Below are 10,628 nucleotides of genomic sequence, written 5' to 3' on the forward strand. Positions count from 1 at the left end.
GTCACATGCCAAATTTCATACGTCTATTTTCATAGTAGTTTGTGTCAATTGCACATTTTGCAAAAGTATTACAGACTTCTCTCAGTGAGTCACAGATGGAAACATCTTCATTAGTTAAAGAGCAAGAAACACACTGTATAGTGAACTGTATCTTATTAGCATAACTTGAAAGTCTCACTTCATTCAGTAATACTGGCCTTTGAGGAATGTTAGACATTTGATGAGCTTAAAAACATCTTGCAGGCTGTTACTGCCATAATGCTAAAACTAGAAAGTACATATTCTTTCCCCTGAAGGGGTTCATATGAACCCCTTGACTTCCTCAGGAGCAGAACAGTCAGGACCAGAGTATATATCTGTAAGATGGAGGCTGTCCTCTTTTGGTTGGAATGGGAAGACTGAAGTTTTCCAATACAGATTATAATTTATGTCCCAGTCGCTCTTCTGAGCAGGCTGGGCAAACCCACGTGATGCCAGAGCCCTGGGGTGGTGGTGATGACCCTTCACCCACATTCTCAGCAGATGACTTTATCTCTTACTTCACCATGTTGGCTATTCTCCACCTGGCCCTCTCTGCTTCACCCTTCTCTGTCTTTCCTCCTGACTCATCTCTAAGATGTCTGTATTTCTTTGGGGTTTATCCAGGGCTTTTTTTGCTTCTCATTCTGTACACACCTTTATGAGAGTCATCCACTCCTGTGGCTTCAATTCATCTAAAGGCAGATGACTCTCAAGTCTATAGGTCCAGTCAAGATGCCCAAATCAGTTTGGCCAGAGCTGAAAGGACCATGTCTCCCTCCCCCACTCACCTGAAATCTCACCTTTGCTGTCCTCTGTCTCAGTTAATAACCTCATTCACCACCATGCTGTTTGAAGCAAAGTCCTTGGAGTCACTTTTGACCTCCTCCTTCCAATTAATCACCCATAAACTCAAGCCCCTAGGCTTGGACAATCCAGCCCGTGCTAAGCTCTCCAGCCTTCTTTGTAGAATTTTCATTTATGTTGTAAAATGCTCCTGCTTGACTGGACTAATTCTGGTTCCTCCAGGCTTTACCTCACTCTCCCTTGCCTCCAGGTCTTTACATACGCTATTTCTTCGGCCAGGAACACACTTCCTTTGTTATCCTCTCTTGCTATATAAAATTTAGTCATTTTTTAGCTCTTAATGTAAAAATCACTTCATCCAAGACTCTCTTCTGGATAGCTGGATAGTTTAGATTCCCTCAGGAGCCCCCCTTCCCTGTCTACTCCAGGAATCTTGTCTTTCCTCTACTATAATTTAAAAGTTACAATTACTTAATCTGTCTCCTCCTCTAGACTTTTATTTGCCACTGATTCCCCAAGTCCTGGCCAATGGAAGTTACTCATGTTGAATACTGATGATAATTAAGAGGACTAGTGCTTTCCATGTATAATGGCCGTACCTCTAAGTCACTTCCCAGCCTTTCTTCCAGCCATGCATAGCCATGTGACAAAGTTCCAACCAATGGAATGTGAAAATTTTCAGTCACTTTCTTAAAAGGAAATTGTCTGCCTTCTACTTCTGCTCTCCTATTTCTCAAACTAGAATGCAGATATGGCAGTGACCTAGATCTAACCTTGCAGACAAGGACAATTTCCTCCTAGACTACAAAGCAATAAAATGTAACAAATCTGAGACAAGTAACGGTGTGAAACTAACCACTAAAAAAAGGGTTTGGGGCATATGTACAGTCTTTGACATATGGTCTGAAAGATCCAATATTTGAAGTCTAACTGTCCAAACTGTTAAAGAAAAAGAAAAAGAAAAAAAAAGAATCCAGAAGGTATTATTAAGGGTATGGTGTTTGAGGATGGAAGGGGTCACAAAAGCAGTGCCTAAGTCATCTCTACTCTCTCCCATCTTCTTCCACTCCTCCCTGGGCAAGTTTAGCTGATCCTTAGTTGTCTTCTATCCAGTTAATCAAATCGCAGGGCCAGAATGATTAAGAGAAAAGAAAATGCAAAAAAGCCAAGGCAGCTCGTGATCTGGGTCCCCTGTCACACCAGCACAACCACCCTACATGCTGCCTGCCTACTCTTTGCCTCTTTAGCCAGGCCTCTGCCTTCACAAGCTCTCTAACTCTGCCCAGCTCTTAAATATAGGTTGTTCCAGAGATGTGGTCCTAAACCATATCTCTTTTCACACCCTACACTTTCCCTGAGTGGCCCCATTCATACCCATGACTTCAACCTTCACTCACATGTTGCTGATGTCTAAATCGTTACCTCTAGGCAGCAATACTTGCTGGAGGGCTAGATCTGTGTGACCAACTAACTGCCTAATAGGAATGTCCAGTTGGGCATCCACAAAGTACCTTGACACGTCCAAAGATAAATGTGTCATCTGCCTTGCAAGTCTGCTTCCTCTTGTCTTTGTTCCACAATTTCCCATAATAAACTTTAGAGTCATGATATAGTAATAAAGGCACACATCTATTCAATGTTAACCCATAAGCCAGACAAGAAGAGCCCATATATATATATATATATATATATATATATATATATGTAAAAGGAAATTTTTGCCTATATATATATATCCATTTAATCCTTATGTATATATATTATATATATATATATAATATATATATATCCATTTAATCCTTAAAATCTTAAGTGCTATTACAGTCCCGCTTTACAGTTGGACAACTAAAGCAAAAAGAGGTAAAGTAACTTGACCTACATTTAAGTTGCCAAAGGCAGGATTCAAATCAAGTTTGGTTCCAGAGTCTGGACACATAACTACTATGCTATGTGCTTCTAGAAGCACTACGTTTTTAAATATTATTTTTTTCACTAGTGAGCAAGATTCTTGAGGACTGGCTTCCTAAAAATAAGCTTTGAAATTCCAGCACCCAGCTCCATGCCTGGTGAATAATAGTGTTCACAGAATAAAGAAAGAGAAAAAAATGCAAGTGTGTAGGAGAGTTTGGAAAAGTAACTATGAAGTTAACCACAAGTCCAAGAAAATCCGTTACAGAAAGCTGTCCTCTCCTTCCTCCCACTTCCTCTACACTTCCCCTTCTACTCAAGTATTTGCAGGATCTTCAGAACCCCAGAAAGACGTCTATAAAATATGTCAAAATGGCAGTTGGGGGCAAAGAGTGGAAGGAAGAAGAAACAGGAATAAAAGCATCTCCCCTTTTCTCATAGCAGGAACTTCTACTTCTCCAGGTTTTTATTTGTCACATTAAAGCAGAGTCTGGTACAGTTCTAAGAATAGTTGTTTGTTAATCGCAAGAGGAATAAAATATAGCCACATAATTTGAATTTCTCTGTAGAGAAAAAAATTAATAAGCACTAATTTTTACTGAGATATTAGCAAGTTCCAGGCCCTGTGCTAGGCAGGTTCTAAGCCTATGGGTATTATTACCAGTTCTACTCTAAGTGAGGAAACTGAGGCACAGAGAATTATTGAGGAACTTGCCTGGGATGACAGAGCAAATACATGGATGATACAGATCTGAACACAGGCTGTATGTCTGTGGAGATTCTGCCCTTAATCCCCAAGGCTGTGTATGAAAATGAGCTTTTAAAAAACCTGAACAGTGATGAGTTGGGGATAGGAGGTAATCTATCATTGTCAGGATTTTCCCATTTTGTGAAGGTTGGTGAGGAGAGTCTTTTCTTGATTCCATGGAAGAGATTTCCCCATCCATTTTGCTAGTGGCTTCACCAGCATGCAACATGGAAAGTAAGACAACGGAAAACAACTATAAACGATAAAAACAAAATTTAAGTAAAGCCTGTTCAATCAGCTGCAGCTGCCATTAATTTCAATAAATATCCAGTTAAATTCATTGACAGGAAGCTCATAAATCTTGGAGAGAAATGGATCACTTCAAAGAATCTGGAACCCTTTGGAGGCTTGCTGAGTAATGTCATCTTTCAATGTACTCATGCTTAATATTAATTTTAATTTGCTGAGTATACCATGGATAATTTGGAAAATCTATGGGACTTGGTTTACAGGGTGTCTTTCCTTTAAAAAGGTTGAAAAGTGTAAAAGCAGAGCTGATTAAAATGCATATTTATTATAAATATGCTGGCATGAAATTGCTCATTCCTCATGACCTCAAAGATCTGAATACTCATATCTTGACCAGGAGCTCTTCTGGTCTAAGGTGGTAATTTGTGACGATTTGTATCAACAGAGATTAGGCAAACTGTGCAAAGTCTAAAAGGAAAGTTTACCCATTTTTGTCCAACTTTGATGTTAAAGCCATTACTCAGGATCAAATACACCTTTAGTCATTTCACTAAACCCTGACTTTTGTGTTCAGCTCATCTGGAGCCTGGAAAACAGCAGCCTTTCATTATCATTTAATAGCTATTTTTATAAATTTTTGTAGCTCCTTAAGAGGAGAATGTTTCTAAAGCAACTGAGGAATAGTTCTTTTTTTTTTTTAACATCATTATTGGAGTATAATTGCTTTACAATGGTGTGTTAGTTTCTGCTTTATAACAAAGTGAATCAGTTATATGTATACATGTACTATAATCTCTCACTGCTCCAGGACTATATTTTCCCACAATTTTCCTAAAACTGCATTAGAAGTCCAAGAAGACCTCAGAGAGCATGGAGTCACTTAAAAAAAAAAAAAGCACCAAATATAAGAAATGACTACATAAATTCAGTCCCCTTTGAGTTCTGTACTTAAACCTGAAATTTCCCCCGTATGTTAGTCTTTATTTGAGACCTAATCCACTAAAGCTTCACAAAGCCATTTACCAAGCACTGTTTGAGATCATTCAGTTATAACTGTTTTCATGTTGTCATTTGACTTTTTAAAGTCATAGTTAAAAAATAAATTCAGAAAACAAAATAAACCACCTTCAGTGAAGAAGATTATTTGTTCTTCTCTTCCTCCTGTTTGTTTGTTTTAATTCCTGAAGACCTATATAGGAATTGAAATGAAATGCTTGGGCAAAAATGCAACAATCACGAGGAAGATTTGCCTTGGTGGATATCTTTGTTTATACTTAGGGCTAACTCCTTCCTTGTCAGTTGTCCCATGTGCTATAGGGTCTTAAAGTCTAGAGACTATATTTCTTAGATTCCTTTTGCATAAATTCCACCAATGAGAGGTGTTTGCATGAGATACAGGAAGTGGAAGAGAAGAAGGTAACAATCTACTATGACTCCTATAGGCAGACGTGAAAGAGGTTTGTAGATGATTTTTCAGGACTCCTGAGACTTATCCACTTCGGTGAGACAGGGAGCTGCAATCATGGGCCTTCAGTGTCTCTGGGTGCCCTCTAAGAATCAGTGACACTGGTGGCATGAGAGCTTCAGAGAGGTGTGTAAGCCTCTAACATGCTGTATTAAACTTCTTCCACCTCTAAATACCTCATTTCTGGTTTTCTGACCAAAACCTAGCTGATAAAACTTTCCCTGATTTCTTAGTATCTGCATCAAAACTCATGGTGAGATAATACTTTAGAAAGAAAAAGAATTATTCAGTACTTATAAAAAGGGGTACCAAGAGATTGTGTTACACATGAGTGAAATTATATAAAAATCAATAGTAAATCGCAAGCAAAAATTTTATTATTTTTGACTAAGATTTTAAAATAGACATTGTGTTTCATACATGGGGAGAATAAATGACTTCATTTGGATTGAACCCTTGCTCTGTGTCAAAGTCTTTCATCTCTTTCTCATTTTCTCTGCTTTCTCTTGTTACTATTTGTTGTTGTTGTTCAAATACGGCACAGAATAGTTGTATAACAATTTTTTAAAGATAAATGAATGAGTGAATGAATGAAAGCTGATATGTTTCAAGAACGAAAAATATTTTAATGTTTCTTCTAGTTTTTCCAGTCTTAGTTCACTGGAAATTCTCTGTCTTGGAGAATCTAGGAATACCTAACCAACCTGGGGATTGACAGCTTCTCATCTTTAATTAGAAGATGCCACATCTTCATTCATTCATAGTTACAAGACTGCCATACCTTCATTCATTCATTCTTCTATTTACTTGCTCATTCATTCTTTAAACACACTGATAATGTACAGACACTTTAGTAGGTAAAGGAGATAAAATGATGAATGAGGTACAGTTTCTGGTCCTCGGGGACTTCAGGGTCTAAGGCACTCTAATACGAACAATATAATAGCACACAATGAAACAGTGCAGGACAGGAAAGACCCATAATTCCTTATTTAACACTCCTGGGGCCATATATATTTCAGAATAAAGCATTCTTTTCAAACTTAGAAAGATAATCTGGTGCCTATATGGTATATTTTTTTAACACTCCTAGTGGGGTCTAAGGCAGTACTCCAAAGGCACACAAGTCAATTTTTCTACAGGAAGATGTCTGACAATTCTCACCAAATGGGATAAATCTGTACTAGACTTAACATTAAAAATTTTAGTTTTCAGAGCTTTTTGTATTTTACTCTTATGGAGAAGTGGTTTGGGATCTGTACAACCCATCACAAGGTAGTGCAAAGAATACAAAGGAGGACAAGTTGCTTTGGGGTTGTGTGTGTCTGTATGTGTGTTGTGGCAAGTAGGGGAGCTATTGCAATCTTGGGAGTGGATAAAAGCCTTCCCAGATCCCAAAAGCTAAGTAGGAGTTGGTTAGGCCAAGGAAAGAGGTTTTAATCAGGTGGGGAAAGATGGTCCTGCAGAAGCAGTGTGCTGTACTAAGGCATGTGATGTGTAAGGCAAGGTGGAAAGCAAGGGCACGGTGTGCTCGTGAAGCTTCCAAGTGATGTGGTAAAGGAGAGCAGAGCAAGCTTGAAGCAGGGAGGGGGCATCCACCCAGCTGGTGAAATGCAGCGTAAGAAGTGCTAGGTCTTATTCCTGAGTCACCTCCCTCTGAGCCAGCAAACTTGCCTCACTTCAGAAACAGATCTTGGTCACTGCTCTTCTCTGGATTGCAAACAAGGGGCATCCCAATAGCAGGTGAGCGCTGTTATGAGCTTGAAGCATAGCCTCCTGACTATAAACTTTCTCTCAGGCTCAGCATTGCATTGCAAGCTCTCTTTCCTGCCTCTCTGGCCAACTGGAAACACAGTTTCCTAACTGTTTGTCAGCTTGAAAACCAGACTCTGAGATAGTCTTGTCATCTCAATGTCCTTATTTAAAAAAAATTTTTTTAAGGCTACTTATTCTTTTTTTTAATATAAATTTATTTATTTATTTATATTTTATTTTTGGCTGCATTGGGTCTTCGTTGCTGCGCGAGGGTTTTCTCTAGTTGCCGCGTGCGGGAGCTACTCTTCCTTGCGGTGTGCAGGCTTCTCATTGCAATGGCTTCTCTTGTTGCGGAGCACCGGCTCTAGGTGTGTGGGCTTCAGTAGTTGTGGCATGTTTGCTCAGTAGTTGTGGCTGGCGGACTCTAGAGCTCAGGCTCTCTAGTTGTCGTGCATGGGCTTAGTTGCTCCGCAGTATGTGGAATCTTCCCGGACCAGGACTTGAACCCGTGTCCCCTGTACTGGGAGACGGATTCTTAACCACTGCACCACCAGGGAAGCCCTACTCTGCCACTTTTTGAATTGAGTAGCAATAATAACATCTGGTGCTACTTTGGATCTTTGAATCTGGGTTAATCATAAATTTGCCATGTACTAACTGTAACATCAGGCAAATTATTTAGCCTCTCGGATGATTTCTTCTTTGTAGAGTGGAAATACAAAAAGGCAAGATGGGTTGTTGTGAAGATGATGCATGTGTCTGGCATCTATTGGGTGCTCGTCAGTGCAGGTACCCTCTATAACATGACCACCTCCTCCTTGTTTACTTCAGAATGTGATTGTTATGCTCATCTTGTCTCACTGGGATCATGGACTAAAGTTTCTTCTGAATGGAACACTTCTTGTGTCCATCAATTTGGGACAAATTAGTTCCTCAGAGAGGAAACCAGAACTTGGGTGACAGGTTTTCTACAAGTGAGTGTAGAAATTCTCATTTCTTTCTGGTCCTCATTTTCCAGGATTTGGACCTTCTGGAGGACAAATTTCTAAGTGTGGGCTTCAGGCTAGTGGTTAATATGATGCCACAGGAGAGAGGTCAGGTACCTGAGACATGCTTAGACACAGTCACGCCACTTAAGTCAGATGATCTAATTCTGAGATATCCTCAGGCATGGCTGCCTCATGGCACAGCTCCAGGGGACATCGTTGTCATCCCAGCCCATGTGCATGGCATCCCCTGGAGTTGGACAGCACACAGCCTGTACCACCATAATGTGGTTGTACTACCTGCATTTGTTACCTTTATGCTCTCCCTGAGCCTCTGGTAAGGACTCATGTTCCAGACTTGGCTCTGCTGTGCTCTAGGGAAGAAAAGGAAAAGCCAGGGCATTAAAGGAGAAACAGCCCTCCATAAAGCACCTCTTCAAGGCAGGCAGGTGGGAGCAGAGTTAATAATGAAAGAACGGGGAAGGCAAAGCTTGTGGGACAAGGTCAAGGCCATGACCTACTGCTCCTCCTTCCTACATAGAGACACTCCCACTAGTCACAGCTTTAAAATTAACAGAGGCAATTGTGATTTCCTCCTAAACATTCCCCCTTCTCCAAAGTTTTTCCATTTAGTTCTGTGAGCACTTTCCCATCTGAAACCTCACCTGCTTCTCTCCACAATCCTTTAGACTCTTTGAGGGAAGCTGGATGTTGTGTTTCTGATGGAGACACTTGCTTTCTCAGCACCTTAGAGCTTATGAAAGGCGTAAGCAAGTATGACATGATTTAGGTCACATCTTTGTACTCTTCTCAGTCCTAATTTTGCTTTATTATCTATACTTACTGCAGCCCTGCGACTACTGCTGTATGTTTTAGGAAATGTAAAGTCTTTAGAAATCTTGTGAGTTCCCACAATGGACCATAGTTATTCACCATGCAGCTGGCTGCCCTTCTGGAAGTGGACTCTTTTCTCTCATTTTCTATTCTGAAGTGAGGGTTGGAGTTTGTTCTTCTCCAAAGCCACTGGGAATACTGCACACATTTTTATGGAGTTTCTCTAGTAGCACAGAGTTTAAATAAGTAAAACCTCTGCTGGGAAAAGACCCTGCACTGCTAACTTTCCTTCCTGAGCTTCCTATAACAGTGGTGTGTATCTGACTGCCCTCCCTGATATAACTCAATTTTTATACATACAATGGGAAATGGAAAATTGAAACTGTTATTCCAAATGCTTATTTTTCATCATGAATTATATTAAGAGTTTTACATACAATATTTTATCTAATATTCATAATTGCCCTGCCACATATAAACATTCACATTCCCTATACAGAGATGAGTGCTAAAGAAGTTAGTGAACTTAAATAGGGTTGGGAAGTGGTTGAGGAAGGGCTCAATCCCATATCTAATTGATTTAAAAGTCCATACTTTAAACTTTTATATTATACTTCCTTTAAATACAATGACTAAAACAAAAATGACCTGAATTTAAATGCCCCTGTTTATTTGCATCCATAACTGAGTTTGACTGTGTAAATGTGATGGCATTTAACAAGACTGAAAACTTCCAAGTCAAGTTCAGCCATACAGATTCCATATCCTCGTTCATTATACAATTATCCTTCTACTACTCAATGTTTACAGTGTCCCTTTCCTTCTGGGCAGGGTTTCTGAGTGCCTGTCCCTTCTCTCCCTTTCCTTATTTGTCCATGCCTTCTTCACCCTCTACCTCTGGGGGTCTGCCACCTATGATCCACGTGTCATAGGTCTCTTGGCTGGAGCCAGTGCTACAGTGCGCTCTGGAATCAGACACATCCGAGTCCTCCTTGGGAAGGCTGGAGGGAATATTTACATGAGGAAACAAGGGGTCTCCTTGGGAAAAACTCATCCTAAAGGAGTAGAAAATAAGGCCCACAAACTTGTCCCATAACGCTGCTTCATTCATTGAAGCAGGGAGATGCCAGCAGGGTATGAAGTGGGGCAAGAGTTGGATCCTGAGGCTGCAAGGTGTTTCATGGCTCTTCATCCTTTTAACTCAACCTCACAGACCCCAGGTTGAGTGGGGAATTATGGGGTAGGTACAGGCTCTGTAGGTAGCAAAGTGAAAGTGAATTGTTTTTTCACTCATATCTGTGAGACATGGGATCCAAAGCAATGTGACTTTTGGTACCCAGTGGACACAGTGTAAAGAAAGAGACATGCTCCACACTGGCTTTGATGAATGGAGGATTCGAGAGACCACAGTGCTGCTTGGATTCGTGAAGGCTGTCATTCATTAGCAGGATCCAGGATGGCAGAGACAACTGTGGGTACACAGGTGACCATGGTACCAGCAAAGGCCAGGGGAAGTAGCAATGATTCTATGTGCTCCAAGACGGGATCAAGGGTGAAGAAGCATCAGTGTGAGTGGGTCCCACCTCCCTGCACACTCCCAATGGCTTTGCTGGCAGGGAGGGTGTGGAGACTTGTACATAAGCATTTGAGAAACACACTTGTGACCATCTTGGACTCCAGAATGGCTGGATGTGACACAGGACCTGGAAGATGGGAAAGGAGGGAAAAGATGGGGAAATGTCTGAATTAGCATTATAACTTGCATAGTTATTTCTCTTTGATCTTTACAAGGACCCTCTGAAATTTGAGTTGTTATTTACATTTTATTTGTAAGGAGGTAGAGGCTAGATTAAATTTC

This window comes from Tursiops truncatus, chromosome 1, assembly GCF_011762595.2.
Source record: "Tursiops truncatus isolate mTurTru1 chromosome 1, mTurTru1.mat.Y, whole genome shotgun sequence".
Lineage (NCBI taxonomy): Eukaryota > Metazoa > Chordata > Mammalia > Artiodactyla > Delphinidae > Tursiops > Tursiops truncatus.